The sequence below is a fragment of the Ranitomeya imitator genome, chromosome 2 (genome assembly GCF_032444005.1).
Source record: "Ranitomeya imitator isolate aRanImi1 chromosome 2, aRanImi1.pri, whole genome shotgun sequence".
NCBI classification, from domain to species: domain Eukaryota; kingdom Metazoa; phylum Chordata; class Amphibia; order Anura; family Dendrobatidae; genus Ranitomeya; species Ranitomeya imitator.
Window position 1 is genome coordinate 642968753 of NC_091283.1, and position 16401 is coordinate 642985153.

General features: G+C 44.4%; 1 protein-coding gene across 2 annotated transcripts in view; it reads right to left on the minus strand.

The window, feature by feature from the left end:
• Window positions 1-16401, minus strand: part of LOC138665387 (uncharacterized) — a 139167-nt gene that overhangs the window by 117945 nt on the left and 4821 nt on the right. For both annotated transcript variants that reach the window (XM_069752810.1, XM_069752812.1), the window contains exon 2: window positions 14765-14860. The gene's annotated coding sequence lies outside the window, so the exon portion shown is untranslated. The remainder of the gene's footprint in view (window positions 1-14764; window positions 14861-16401) is intronic.

The window sequence follows — 16401 nt, forward strand, 5'->3', positions numbered from 1 at the left end:
CATGTGATGCTCTATCACCACTCTGGATGTGATGTGGAGACATGTGAAGCTCTATCACCACTGTGGATGTGATGTGGGGACATGTGAAGCTCCATCACCACTGTGGATGTGATGTGTGGACCTGTGAAGCTCTATCGCCACTGATGATGTGATGTGGGGACATGTGAAGCTCTCTCACCACTGTGGATGTGATGTGGGGACATGTGAGGCTCTATCACCAATGTGGATTTGATGTGGAGACATGTGAAGCTCTATCACCACTGTGGATGTGATGTGGAGACATGTGAAGCTCTATCACCACTGTGGATGTGATGTGGGGACATGTGAAGCTTTATCACCACTGTGGATGTGATGTGGAGACATGTGAAGCTCTGACACCACTGTGGATGTGATGTGCAGACATATGAATCTCTGTTACCACTGTGGATGTGATGTAGGGACATGTGAAGCTCTATCACCATTGTGGATGTGATGTGGAGACATGTGAAGCTTTATCTCCACTGTGGATGTGATTTGGGGACATGTGATTCTCTCTCACCACTGTGGATGTGATGTGGGGACATGTGAGGCTCTATCACCACTGTGGATATGATGTGGGGACATGTGAAGCTCTGTCACCACTGTGGACGTGATGTGGGGACATGTGAAGCTCTATCACCACCGTGGATGTGATGTGGAGACATGTGAAGCTCTATCACCACTGTGGATGTGATGTGGGGACATGTGAGGCTCTATCACCACTGTGGATGTGATGTGGGGACATGTGAAGCTCTGTCACCACTGTGGACGTGATGTGGGGACATGTGAAGCTCTATCACTATTGTGGATGTGATGTGGGGACATGTGAAGCTCTATCACCACTGTGAATGTGATGTGGGGACCTGTGAAGCTCTATCACCACTCTGGATGTGATGTGGAGACATGTGAAGCTCTATCACCACTGTGGATGTGATGTGGAGACATGTGAAGCTCTATCACCACTGTGAATGTGATGTGGGGACCTGTGAAGCTCTATCACCACTGTGGATGTGATGTGGAGACATGTGAAGCTCTATCACCACTGCGGATGTGATGTGAAGACATGTGAAGCTTTATCACCACTGTGGATGTGATGTGGAGACATGTGATGCGCTATCACCACTGTGGATGTGATGTGGAGACATGTGATGCTCTATCACCACTCTGGATGTGATGTGGAGACATGTGAAGCTCTATCACCACTGTGGATGTGATGTGGGGACATGTGAAGCTCCATCACCACTGTGGATGTGATGTGTGGACCTGTGAAGCTCTATCGCCACTGATGATGTGATGTGGGGACATGTGAAGCTCTCTCACCACTGTGGATGTGATGTGGGGACATGTGAGGCTCTATCACCAATGTGGATTTGATGTGGAGACATGTGAAGCTCTATCACCACTGTGGATGTGATGTGGAGACATGTGAAGCTCTATCACCACTGTGGATGTGATGTGGGGACATGTGAAGCTTTATCACCACTGTGGATGTGATGTGGAGACATGTGAAGCTCTGACACCACTGTGGATGTGATGTGCAGACATATGAATCTCTGTTACCACTGTGGATGTGATGTAGGGACATGTGAAGCTCTATCACCACTGTGGATGTGATGTGGAGACATGTGAAGCTTTATCTCCACTGTGGATGTGATTTGGGGACATGTGATTCTCTCTCACCACTGTGGATGTGATGTGGGGACATGTGAGGCTCTATCACCACTGTGGATATGATGTGGGGACATGTGAAGCTCTGTCACCACTGTGGACGTGATGTGGGGACATGTGAAGCTCTATCACCACCGTGGATGTGATGTGGAGACATGTGAAGCTCTATCACCACTGTGGATGTGATGTGGGGACATGTGAGGCTCTATCACCACTGTGGATGTGATGTGGGGACATGTGAAGCTCTGTCACCACTGTGGACGTGATGTGGGGACATGTGAAGCTCTATCACTATTGTGGATGTGATGTGGGGACATGTGAAGCTCTATCACCACTGTGAATGTGATGTGGGGACCTGTGAAGCTCTATCACCACTCTGGATGTGATGTGGAGACATGTGAAGCTCTATCACCACTGTGGATGTGATGTGGAGACATGTGAAGCTCTATCACCACTGTGAATGTGATGTGGGGACCTGTGAAGCTCTATCACCACTGTGGATGTGATGTGGAGACATGTGAAGCTCTATCATCACTGTGAATGTGATGTGGGGACATGTGAGGCTCTATCACCACTGGGGATGTGATGTGGGGACGCGTGAAGCTCTATCACCACTGTGGATGTGATGTGGGGACATGTGACGCTCTATCACCACTGTGGATGTGATGTGGAGACATGTGAATCTCTATCACCACTGTGGATGTGATGTGGGGACCTGTGAAGCTCTATCACCACTGAGGATGTGATGTGGGGACGCGTGAACCTCTATCACCACTGTGGATGTGATGTGGGGACCTGTGAAGCTCTATCACCACTGAGGATGTGATGTGGGGACATGTGAAGCTCTGTCATCATTGTGGATGTGTTGTGGAATGTACTGATTGTGCTGCTTTCCACAGATGCTCTATTATTTCCAATACTGAAGTGATGATAGAGTTCAGCGTAGGGACAAATACTGATAGCAGTAGCGTAGCTACAGGGGAGTCAGAGGGGGCCATAGCCCCATCCCCGTGTTCTGAGAGGGCCCACCCGAAGCTACGCTACTGTGCACAGCTCGCCGATACAGTTACATTCTGTGGCAGAGCAGGGAGAATCGATCTCACTGCTCTGCCACCCAGCCGCTATGGGGCCCCTGAGCCCACTACTGGCACGGGGCCTCCCCCCATCATCGCAGGTTTAGCTGTATTGACTACATGCTGATACAGCTGACCACATTGATGAGAGAAGGAGAGCTACGCTCACTCTCCCATCATCCCCCTATCAAGGTCTGACGTCACCAACGTCGACACTGACAGCGGGCTCGATGATGTCACTACCCGGCACCCACAGTCCGGAGATGTGCGGATGCTCAGAGCAGCAGAGGAACCAGGAAGAACAAAGGTGAGAATTTATTTATTTTTATGGGGTCTGCTTTATACTACAGAGTCTGCCAATGGGGGGGCTTCCTTATACTACAGAATCATCCTATTGAGGCTGCCTTGTGCTATAGAGTCTGCCTATGGGGAATGCATTATACTATACACCATGTTCCAAATTATTATGCAAATTGGATTTAAGTGTCATAAAGATTTAATTGTTTTGTTTTTCAAATAAACTCATGGTTGATATTGTGTCTCAGGGCTCAATAGTTGACTGAAATCAATCTTAAACACATGTGATAATTAGTTTTCCAGGTGATTCTAATTAAAGGAAAACTATTTAAAAATGATTTTCCACATTATTAAGCAGGCCACAGGTTTCAAGCAATATTTGAAATAAAAAGGATCTCTTTGCTGCTGAAAAGCGTTAAATAGTGCAATGCCTTGGACAAAGTATAAAAACATTAGATATTTCACAAAAACTTAAGAGTGATCATCATACTCTGAAGAGATATGTGACTGAAACAAAGCACAGATAGAGAATCGTGCAAATAAAGGCATAATGAGGAAGGTTTCTGCCAGACAAATTCATTGGATTAAGAGAGCAGCTGCCAAAATACCATTACAAAGCAGCAAACAGTTATTTGAAGCTGCTGATGCCTCTGGAGTCCCTCAAACCTCAAGGTGTAGGATCCTTCAAAGGCTTGCTGTGGTGCATAAACCTACTATTCAGCCACCCCTAAACAGTGTTTACAAGCAGAAACGGTTGCATTGGGCCCAGACATACATGAAGACTAATTTTCAAACAGTCTTCTTTTCTGTTGAGTATCGAGCAACCCTGGATAGTCTAGAAGGATGGAGTAGTGGATGGTTGGTGGATGGCCATCATGTCCCAACAAGGCTGTGATGTCAGCAAGGAGGTAGAGGAGTCATGTTTTGGGCCGGAATCATGCGGAAACAGCTGCTATGGCCCTTTAAGCTTCCTGAAGGTGTGAAAATGACCTCTGCAAAGAATATAGAGATTCTGACTGACAAATTTCTTCCATGGCATAAAAAGCAGAAACATGCCTTCAGGAGCAAAATCATCTTCATGCATGACCATCTCATGCTGCAAAGAATACCTCTGAGTCATTGGCTGCTATGGGCATAAAAGGAGATAAACTCATGGTGTGGCCACCATCTTCCCCTGACCTCAACCCTATAGAGAACCTTTGGAGTATCATCAAGCAAACGATCTATGATGGTGGGAGTCAGTTCACATCAAAACAGCAGCTCTGGTAGGCCATTTTGACTTCATGCAAAGAAATACAAGCAGAAACTCTCCAAAAACTCACAAGTTCAATATACGCAGGAATTGTGAAGGTGATATCGAAGAAGGGTTCCTATGTTAACATGTAACTTGGCCTGTTAGGAGGTTTTGGAGTTAAATAGCTTTTGTGTTTAGTGAATGTGACCTCCTAATGCTACAAATTCCACAAATGAGCATTTTCAGTTCTTTAAAACATATCAAATGTTTAGAAATTCTACTGTGCCTAATAATTTGGAACAGTCCGGTATTACTATATTAACCCCTTCATGACCCAGCCTATTTTGACCTTAAAGACCTTGCCGTTTTTTGCAATTCTGACCAGTGTCCCTTTATGAGGTAATAACTCAGGAACGCTTCAACGGATCCTAGCGGTTCTGAGATTGTTTTTTCGTGACATATTGGGCTTCATGTTAATGGTAAATTTAGGTCAATAAATTCTGCGTTTATTTGTGATAAAAACGGAAATTTGGCAAAAATTTTGAAAATTTCGCAATTTTCACATTTTGAATTTTTATTCTGTTAAACCAGAGAGTTATGTGACACAAAATAGTTAATAAATAACATTTCCCACATGTTTACTTTACATCAGCACAATTTCGGAAACAATATTTTTTTTTGCTAGGAAGTTATAAGGGTTAAAATTTGACCAGCGATTTCTCATTTTTACAACGAAATTTACAAAACCATTTTTTTTAGGGACCACCTCACATTTGAAGTCAGTTTGAGAGGTCTATATGGCTGAAAATACCCAAAAGTGACACCGATCTAAAAAATGCACCCCTCAAGGTACTCAAAACCACATTCAAGAAGTTTATTAACCCTTCAGGTGCTTCACAGCAGCAGAAGCAACATGGAAGGAAAAAATGAACATTTAACTTTTTAGTCACAAAAATTATCTTTTGGCAACAATTTTTTTATTTTCCCAATGGTAAAAGGAGAAACTGAACCACGAAAGTTGTTGTCCAATTTGTCCTGAGTACGCTGATACCTCATATGTGGGGGTAAACTACTGTTTGGGCGCACGGCAGGGCTTGGAAGGGAAGGAGCGCCATTTGACTTTTTGAATCAAAAATTGGCTCCATTCTTTAGCGGACACCATGTCACGTTTGGAGAGCCCCCATGTGCCTAAAAATTGGAGCTCCCCACAAGTGACCCCATTTTGGAAATTAGACGCCCCAAGGAACTAATCTAGATAAATAGTGAGCACTTTGAACCCCCAGGTGCTTCACAAATTGATCCGTAAAAATGAAAAAGTACTTTTTTTTCACAAAAAAATTATTTTAGCCTCAATTTTTTCATTTTCACATGGGCAACAGGATAAAATGGATCCTAAAATTTGCTGGGCAATTTCTCCTGAGTACACTGACACCTCATATGTGGGGGTAAACCACTGTTTGGGCACATGGTAAGGCTCGGAAGGGAAGGAGCGCCATTTGACTTTTTGAATGAAAAATTATCTCCATCGTTAGCGGACACCATGTCGCGTTTGGAGAGCTCCTGTGTGCCTAAACATTGGAGCTCCCCCACAAGTGACCCCATTTTGGAAACTAGACCCCCCAAGGAACTTATTTAGATGCATATTGAGCACTTTAAACCCTCAGGTGCTTCACAAATTGATCTGTAAAAATGAAAAAGTACTTTTTTTTCACAAAAAAATTATTTCGCCTCAATTTTTTCATTTTTACATGGGCAATAGGATAAAATGGATCCTAAAATTTGTTGGGCAATTTCTCCTGAGTACGCCGATACCTCATATGTGGGGGTAAACCACTGTTTAGGCACTCGGCAGGGCTCGGAAGGGAAGGCGTGCCATTTGACTTTTTGAATGGAAAATTAGCTCCAATTGTTAGCGGACACCATGTCGCGTTTGGAGAGCCCCTGTGTGCCTAAACATTGGAGCTCCCCCACAAGTGACCCCATTTTGGAAACTAGACCCCCCAAGGAACTTATCTAGAGGCATATTGAGCACTTTAAACCCCCAGGTGCTTCACAGAAGTTTATAACGCAGAGCCATGAAAATAAAAAATAATTTTTCTTTCCTCAAAAATGATTTTTTAGCCTGGAATTTCCTATTTTGCCAAGGGTAATAGGAGTAATTGGACCTCAAATGTTGTTGTCCAGATTGTCCTGAGTACGCTGATACCCCATATGTGGGGGTAAACCACTGTTTGGGCGCACGGCAGGGCTCGGAAGGGAAGGCACACCATTTGGCTTTTTAAATAGAAAATTAGCTCCAATCATTAGCGGACACCATGTCACGTTTGGAGAGCCCCTGTGTGCCTAAACATTGGAGATCCCACAGAAATGACCCCATTTTGGAAACTAGTCCACCAAAGGAACTAATCTAGATGTGTGGTGAGGACTTTGAACCCCCAAGTGCTTCACAGAAGTTTATAACGCAGAGCCATGAAAATTAAAAAAAAAAATTATTTTCTCAAAAATGATCTTTCAGCCTGCAATTTTTTATTTTCCCAAGGGTATCAGGAGAAATTTGACCCCAAAAGTTGTTGTCCAGTTTCTCCTGAGTACGCTGATACCCCATATGTGGGGGTAAACCACTGTTTGGGCACATGCCGGGGCTCGGAAGTGAAGTAGTGACGTTTTGAAATGCAGACTTTGATGGAATGCTCTGTGGGCGTCACGTTGCATTTGCAGAGCCCCTGATGTGGCTTAACAGTAGAAACCCCCCACAAGTGACCCCATTTTGGAAACTAGACCCCGAAAGGAACTTATCTAGATGTGTGGTGAGCACTTTGAACCCCCAAGTGCTTCATAGAAATTTATAATGCAGAGCCGTGAAAATAATAAATACGTTTTCTTTCCTCAAAAATAATTATTTAGCCCAGAATTTTTTAATTTTCCCAAGGGTAATAGGAGAAATTTGACCCCAATATTTGTTGTCCAGTTTCTCCTGAGTACGGTGATACCCCATATGTGGGGGTAAACTACTGTTTGGGCACATGCCGGGGCTCGGAATTGAAGTAGTGACGTTTTGAAATGCAGACTTTGATGGAATGCTCTGCGGGCGTCACGTTGCGTTTGCAGAGCCCCTGATGTGGCTAAACAGTAGAAACCCCCCACAAGTGACCCCATTTTGGAAACTAGACCCCGAAAGGAACTTATCTAGATGTGTGGTGAGCACTTTGAACCCCCAAGTGCTTCATAGAAGTTTATAATGCAGAGCCGTGAAAATAATAAATACGTTTTCTTTCCTCAAAAATAATTATTTAGCCCAGAATTTTTTATTTTCCCAAGGGTTACAGGAGAAATTGGACCCCAAAAGTTGTTGTCCAGTTTGTCCTGAGTACGCTGATACCCCATGTGTGGGGGTAAACCACTGTTTGGGCACACGTCGGGGCTCAGAAGGGAAGTAGTGACTTTTGAAATGCAGACCTTGATGGAATGGTCTGCGGACATCACGTTGCGTTTGCAGAGCCCCTGGTGTGCCTAAACAGTAGAAACCCCCCACAAGTGACCCCATTTTGTAAACTAGACCCCCAAAGGAACTTATCTAGATATGTGGTGAGCACTTTGAACCCCCAAGTGCTTCACAGACGTTTACAACGCAGAGCCGTGAAAATAAAAAATCATTTTTCTTTCCTCAAAAATGATGTTTTAGCAAGCATTTTTTTATTTTCACAAGGGTAACAGGAGAAATTGGACCCCAGTAATTGTTGCGCAGTTTGTCCTGAGTATGCGGGTACCCCATATGTGGGGGTAAACCACTGTTTGGGCACACGTCGGGGCTCGGAAGTGAGGGAGCACCATTTGACTTTTTGAATACAAGATTGGCTGGAATCAATGGTGGCGCCATGTTGCGTTTGGAGACCCCTGATGTGCCTAAACAGTGGTAATCCCTCAATTCTACCTCCAACACTAACCCCAACACACCCCTAACTCTAATCCCAACTGTAGCCATAACCCTAATTCCAACCCTAACCCCAACACACCCCTAACCCTAACCACAACCCTAATTCCAACCCTAACCCTAAGGCTATGTGCCCACGTTGCGGATTCGTGTGAGATTTTTCAGCATCATTTTTTAAAAATCCGCGGGTAAAAGGCACTGCGTTTTACCTGCGGATTTTCCGCGGATTTCCAGTGTTTTTTGTGCGGATTTCACCTGCGGATTCCTATTGAGGAACAGGTGTAAAACGCTGCGGAATCCACACAAAGAATTGACATGCTGCGGAAAATACAACGCAGCGTTTCCTCGCGGTATTTTCCGCACCATGGGCACAGCGGATTTGGTTTCCATATGTTTACATGGTACTGTAAACCTGATGGAAAACTGCTGCGGATCCGCAGCCAAATCCGCACCGTGTGCACATAACCTAATTCTAAAGGTATGTGCACACGCTGCGGAAAACGCTGCGGATCCGCAGCAGTTTCCCATGAGTTTACAGTTCAATGTAAACATATGGTAAACAAAAATCGCTGTACACATGCTGTGGAAAAACTGCACGGAAATGCAGCGGTTTACATTCCGCAGCATGTCACTTCTTTGTGCGGATTCCGCAGCGGTTTTACAACTGCTCAAATAGAAAATCACAATTGTAAAACCGCAGTGAAATGCGCAGAAAAACCGCGGTAAATCTGCCATAAATCTGCAGCGGATTAGCACTGCGGATTTATCAAATCCGCAGCGGAAAAATCCGCAGAGGACCAGAATACGTGTGCACATACCAAAACCCTAACCCTAGCCCTAACCCTAGCCCTAACCCTACCCCTAACCCTAGCCCTAACCCTAACACTAACCCTAGCCCTAACCCTACCCCTAACCCTAACCCTAGCCCTAACCCTAGTCCTAACCCTACCCCTACCCCTAACCCTAACCCTACCCCTAACCCTAACCCTATTCTAACATTAGTGGGAAAAAAAAATTCTTTATTTTTTTATTGTCCCTACCTATGGGGGTGACAAAGGGGGGGGGTCATTTATTATTTTTTTTATTTTGATCACTGAGATATAATCTATCTCAGTGATCAAAATGCACTTTGGAACTGCGCATGCGCCCGCCATTTTGGAAGATGGCGGCGCACGGGGAGAAGACGGACGGACCCCGGCAGGATCGGTAAGTATGATGGGGTGGGGGGGGAGCACGGGGGGGGGGATCGGAGCATGGGGGGGTGAATCGGAGCGCGGGAGGGGTGGAACGGAGCACGGGGGGGTGGAACGGAGCACGGGGGGTGTAACGGAGCACGGGGGGGTGGATCGGAGTGCAGGGGGGGTGGTTGGAGCACGGGGAGGGTGATTGGAGCACGGGGGGAGCGGACAAGAGCACGGGGGGAGCGGAGCACAGGACGGAGGGGAGCTGGAGCAGTGTACCGGACAGATCGGAGGGCTGGGGGGCGATCGGTGGGGTGGGGTGGGGGCACATTAGTGTTTCCAGCCATGGCCGATGATATTGCAGCATCGGCCATGGCTGGATTGTAATATTTCACCAGTTATAATAGGTGAAATATTACAAATCGCTCTGATTGGCAGTTTCACTTTCAACAGCCAATCAGAGCGATCGTAGCCACGGGGGGGTGAAGCCACCCCCCCTGGGCTAAACTACCACTCCCCCTGTCCCTGCAGATCGGGTGAAATGGGAGTTAACCCTTAGGCGTCATGGGTCGGATTGGCACCAACTTTCATGACGCCTACGTGGCGTCAAAGGTCGGGAAGGGGTTAAAGAGTGGTGCTTTAGAATTTAGAAGGCACAGAGAACCACACAGCAGGAGCAGTAATAAGGACACTTACGGCAACAGTGGCTCAGTATTGGGGTATCAGCAGAAAGAATAGTTTGCGCAGGTTGGGGATAGATGGTGAGTCGTACTCTCTGCAGGTGAGTCGTGGCTGGAAGAAGTTGTCATGTCAGTCTGGGCCAGATGGAAAAGATGGAAAAGTGAACGATTACATCAGAAAGAATGTCAGCGGTAAGACATTATCTGTATATATGTTCTGTAGGGCTGGTATTTATCACTGACCATATGGCGGTAATATCCATGGTGGTCTTTTTATAGAGATTATCTTTGGTAACAGCGCGGTCATCTGCTGAGGTCCTCCTCCACTATTAGGGTGCCAGTTGTAATCAAGGTTATCTGGTTAGGGGCCCATTGAGAAGTTTCGCCCCCTGAATCCTGGATGGAGGAATGGAAGATTTACCACCAGATCAATATTTCTAATGATACCTGTGGCCTGCTGGGGTAAGTGACGGAGTCAGCAACTTTGTGCTCAATCACAACTCCTAACAGTATGGGTGTCTTGAGAACACTGATTCTGTTAACAAGGTAGCAGACAAGGCAGCCCACGACCAGACAGACTCTTCTGGCATTTGACAGAATTGCCAGATGGCCAGTCAAGCCCTGGCAGACATGCACTGGGCCCACAAAGAATTAAAAACGAGATAACTTCATGGAGATGACCATTCCGCTGTATCCACTCCTCCGATAGACTAGCTTGCAGAGTGCCTGCACCTGTGTGACCACATCCCCACACGTCACCTCCATTTAGCTGCAAGAAATCCACATTTCATAATTTCTGGGGGTTGTACGGTATGTGTTGAACTGTTGAGTTCCACAGAACAAGAGAATAATGAGTCAAGTCTATTGTGATATCCCACACTTATGGATTGATATTAGAAAGTCTACAATGGGCATTGGCTCCTTTGGTGGCTTGTTAGTCCTGGATTGATGAACCACAGTGGGCACTGAGAGGTAATAAGTTTACTCTGCCCTTGTTCATGGTGGATCACTTCCTTGTAAGATAGGTGATGGCGGCTGATCACCCCGGATTTTCCATTATTGCATCATCAGGTCATTAATATGTTTATGCTTAAATTAAAGGGAACCTGTCGGAAACATTTCCCCTCCAAACCATTAATATGACTGTGTAGTCTTTTAAATGACAAGCCACTTGATCCCTTTATGACCACAAAGCACTGCTCCAGCAGCAAGAAAAAAAAAATCGCATTTTAAAATTGTGTACGGAAGCGTATTGGATGCACTTACAGCTTCTCAGCCTCAACCTGTATACCCTACCTTCCATAACCCTCCTCTGGCTGATTGGCAGGTTGTTTCCTCTAGCACATGGCCAGAGACCTTTCCATGAGCCATGGGAGGGTGCTGCTAGGTAGGGAATAGAGCATGAGGCTGAGAAGCTGTAAGTGCATCGTCACACCACAATATACTTATACAGGCACAACTTATAAAATGCTATGCCTTGCAGCTGGAGGAGTACTTTTGGGTTAAACAGGGAACAAGTGGCTTATCTTTTAAAGGAGTACACAGTCATATAAGTGATTTAGGTGTTTTACCGTTTCTGACAGGTTCCATTAAAAGAGTTTTTTTTTTCAAATCTAGAGGAAAATTTGGCAGTCACTCTATGAGTCTCTGAGTCAATGAGATCAATTTATCGTCACTTGTGTCCAACAGTGCCATTATTTTCATATCTCTGTTACTAAAATGGAACAGAAGGACAAACGTAGGTTTTATTTCAAATAAAACCTATTTTCTAGAAAATTGTCAGTCTGCAGGTCTAGTAATGTGAGGCTTCAGGAAAACAGGCATCGATGCAGTAGACAAGACTGAGAAAGAGAAATCTGTATTCCATCTTTATAAAAGTTGCTGTGTACATCAGTACAGTAGTTCTGAGTTCAGCCGCATTTTTAATCAAAAAGTCCCGATATGTTGTTGAGCAGGAAGTTTTCTCTAAGAAAACACATTCTTGCTAGATGGGATATGACATACTTTTTTTTAACCCTAATGTCAGTGTTAAGATCAATGGTTAAAAAATGCATAAAAGACAACTCTTGAAACACATAGTGCGCTTTTATGAAGATGGAATGAAGATTTAACATTTTAACCCCCAATGCCAAACCTATTCCTGATTTCTTGGAGCCCTAGTAAGTGACGGAGACCATGCAAGGGGATGAGTCGGCACTATTTATTGATTCTACAGTGAGGTCTTCTTGACAAAGTTAAAAAAATAAATATGAACGAGGTATAAAAACCATTTGGTCGAGAGGAGACTGTAGAGTGGCACGTAGACTCCGCAGCGACCCCTTAGTACCGAATTCATGCACTACAGAGCTTTTTTGCCAAGTATCGGTGGTAGGATCACCATGTGTTGCATTCTGATTTTTTTTCATATTTGTGATATGTGAAATTCACTGTTAAAATCTATGGACTTTTTACCACAAAATGAGCATGTGCTCGATTCGTAGTGCAGAGTCAGAGATATAGCCCACAATTTATGCAGACTGGCGCTTTGTAATCCAGTCTTAATAAAGACAATACAATTCACCATATTCATAAAAGGGGCTGCCTATGTTTATTGGTACACCTTCTTCACAAATTGACCAGCTGCTGGTGGAGGGTCATGTCACCAGACCTGTCCATCAGTCTCCTCCGATTGTCAAACACCTCACACGGGAAAGCTGCTTTTCTATGGAAGGAGACTGATAGGTCTGGTCACAGGCTTCTTCATCAGCAGCCACTTTGTGGACAGAGGTAATGGCCAGTCTGTGAGGAAAACTAAACTAACAAGAGAAAGTGGTCGACCCCTTTAAGAGGTGTGTTCCATTTAATGAACTATTCATCAGCGCCACTCCAAGAAATGTACACAGTTAGGTAGTGGAGCACATTTCTGTCATAATTTATGCCATTTTTATAGTGCAAATTAAAAGGGAATCTGTCACCCCCTAGGACGTTTTACTCTATTAATATGGGCATACAGGTGATAAAATGGTAAAACTAGTCATAACTGTATGTCTCACATCAACAGTTTTCTGGTGGACAAATCCTCTTTTATTCTTTCATGCTAATGAGTTCTTTCAGGCTCTGGGGAGTGCGTTGCCTGGAAGAAAGATCTGCCTCCGGTCTTCATTATCATACCAGTCCCCTCCCATCAGCCTCAGTGCCTTGTTACGTGTAGTGGGTGCCCCAGAATCCTGCACCTGCATCCTGCAATAGCCCTTCTATGGGCACTGGCTTCTTCATTCTTCTGTGCTGGCGAATCACTGTAAGTGCGGAGTGGGGAGAGCATATTTTCAGCGCATACGCCGGAGGTCACCGGAGCGGAAATAGGAGTTATTCGCCCATGCCAGTAGAAAAAAGAAGCCAATACCCATAGAAAGGCGAAAAAGAGAAAGTGTAATCGGGGTATTGCAGTACACAGGTGCGGGATCAGGCCACCACTACATGTCACAAGGCACTATGACGCTGATGGGAGAGGACTAGTATGCTAATGAAGAGGATTTCTCCACCAGAAAACTGTTGATATGAGGCATACAGGTATAACTAGTTTTACCATTCTATCACCTGTAGTTAAATATTAATAGGCTAAAACGTCCCAGTGGTGACAGTTTGCCTTTCAGAGGAATTTTTTATCGGTGCATGTCACGCCACCTCCCACGTAGGCTCTGCCTAATTTTAAAAACATTACTGGAGCTGGCCAAGACTGGCATACAGAAGCCAAAAGCTACAACAGTTTTGTGCAACTACAAGTGTCACGCAAAAATTGTGTCATTTCAAAAAGTTTTATGCTACAATTCTGCTGAAAACAGTTCGATGAACCGCCCCATACTCTGCTAGAAGCAGTGCACCTACGTGAGAATGTATCCATAGTGCATTTAGATGTGCACCATACCACAGCTGCAGGGCAGGAGAGGAAGCAAAAGGGTATACAGACAGGACAACACAGGATCACAGCTGATTCTGTTTGTTAGGAAAAGCTTTTACTGTTTGTTTTCAAACATATTTTACCTCACAGAAAGAATCAGCTGTGATCCCGTGCTGTCCTGTCTGTATGCTCTTTTGCTTCCTCCCCTGCCCAGGAGCTGTGATATGATCAAACCATGTTCCTGTACAGTCAGAAACAGCCATTACAAAGTAAAGGGCGCATTTATAAGATTATCTCAGCACAGGAACATTTTTTTAACACATCCAATTGTGGAACTTATTTTTATTTCGAGATCTATTGATTAAAATGTACTTTGCTTGTGACACACCCCTTAATAAGCAGCGGTCGACCATACACAGGGTTACACAGTCAATGATGGGAATAGAATAATCACTAATTCGAGCATTCTGTGCCCATACAATGTCATCGGCAGCTCTTTTCCTGTGTACACGAGGTGACGTTGTAACAGTAACAATGTTTATTTTGCCGGCATAAACAATCCAATCACCCCAGAAAGAGTCATTCTGCTTATTTATCAGGTGATCATCATCATGTTTACACGGGCAGATAATCTGGAATAAGTACATTCATACCCTGATAATCTTCTCATATACATGCCCCATAACACAATGTGACATCCTTTGTTTTTCTTTCAGATTTGCATGTAATCTGAGAGAATAACCCTGTGTAGGAGCCCTGATAAGGCCCCATTGTACAGTAGTATGTATGCTATGATAGTACTTACCCTCCTCTCTCAGTTAACAAGCAGTCAGTAATTCTTTGCCTCCGATTCCCACGAGACAGATTTGTTCTGCTGGTGATGGCTGTAAATACCACAGACCTAGATGACAGGGAGGGGTTCAAACAAGGAGGAAGTGAAGTCTCAACTACAATAGCAGCCATACCAAACAAAGGATACAAGGGTATCAAATATCAGTCTCATTAGTGAACAACTGAGACTGGTAATAATCAATGTCCCCAAATTCATAAGTAATCCTAAACGTTCTAGAATCCATAGATTGTAATTAGTGATGAGCGAGTATACTCGTTGCTCGGCTTTTCTCGAGCACGCTCGGGTGACCTCCGAGTATTTGTTATTGCTTGGAGATATAGTTTTCCTCACCTCAGTTGCATGATTTACGGCTTCCAGATACGCTGAATACATGTGGGAATTCCCTAACAAACAGGATTTCCTCACATGTAGTCAGCGTATCCTGAAGCCATAAATCATTCAACTGAGGCGATGAAAACTATATCTCCGAGCAATAACAAATACTCGGAGGTCACCCGAGCGTGCTCGGGAATACACGAGCAACGAGTACACTCGCTCATCGCTAATTGTAACGCTAATCCTATATGCAGCGGATTAGCGGCACTGCCATCATGGCTATGCCAGTGCTACTGTCCTTAGAGCTCTGGACAAACTTAGAGTATGTAAAAACTACATTATTTTATTGGGGGTTTAAAACATCCTAAATCAAAGATACTTCAGACCTTGTCTAGCATTTTATTGGTGTTTTTACCTTGTTTTCAGTCATTTTTTATGTGTTTTTCAGCAATTTATGGAGTTTTTGTGACATCCATTAGGCAATGAATAAAATGCTAGCATTTTTTATAAGTGAAAACACTTCTAAAAATCTCAAAAAGACACACAGACATCTACCGAGTATTTTTTTTTAGCTTTCCTATTGACTTCAATTATAATATAATAATAATAATAATAATTTTTATTTATATAGCGCCAACATATTCCGCAGCGCTTTACAAATTATAGAGGGGACTTGTACAGACAATAGACATTACAGCATAACAGAAATACAGTTCAAAACAGATACCAGGAGGAGTGAGGGCCCTGCTCGCAAGCTTACAAACTATGGGGAAAAGGGGAGACACGAGAGGTGGATGGTAACAATTGCTTTAGTTATTCGGACCAGCTATAGTGTAAGGCTCAGGTGTTCATGTAAAGCTGCATGAACCAGTTACCTGCCTAAGTATGTAGCAGTACAGACACAGAGGGCTAATACTGCATAAAGTGTATGAGAACATGATGCGAGGAACCTTTTCTTTTTTTTTTTTTTTTTTTTTTATTATAAATAGGCCACACAGGGATCGTTAGGTTAATGCATTGAGGCGGTAGGCCAGTCTGAACAAATGAGTTTTTAGGGCACGCTTAAAACTGTGGGGATTGGGGATTAATCGTATTAACCTAGGTAGTGCATTCCAAAGAATCGGCGCAGCACGTGTAAAGTCTTGGAGACGGGAGTGGGAGGTTCTGATTATTGAGGATGCTAACCTGAGGTCATTAGCGGAGCGGAGGGCACGGGTAGGGTGGTAGACTGATACCAGGGAGGAGATGTAGGGTGGTGCTGAGCCATGGAGTGC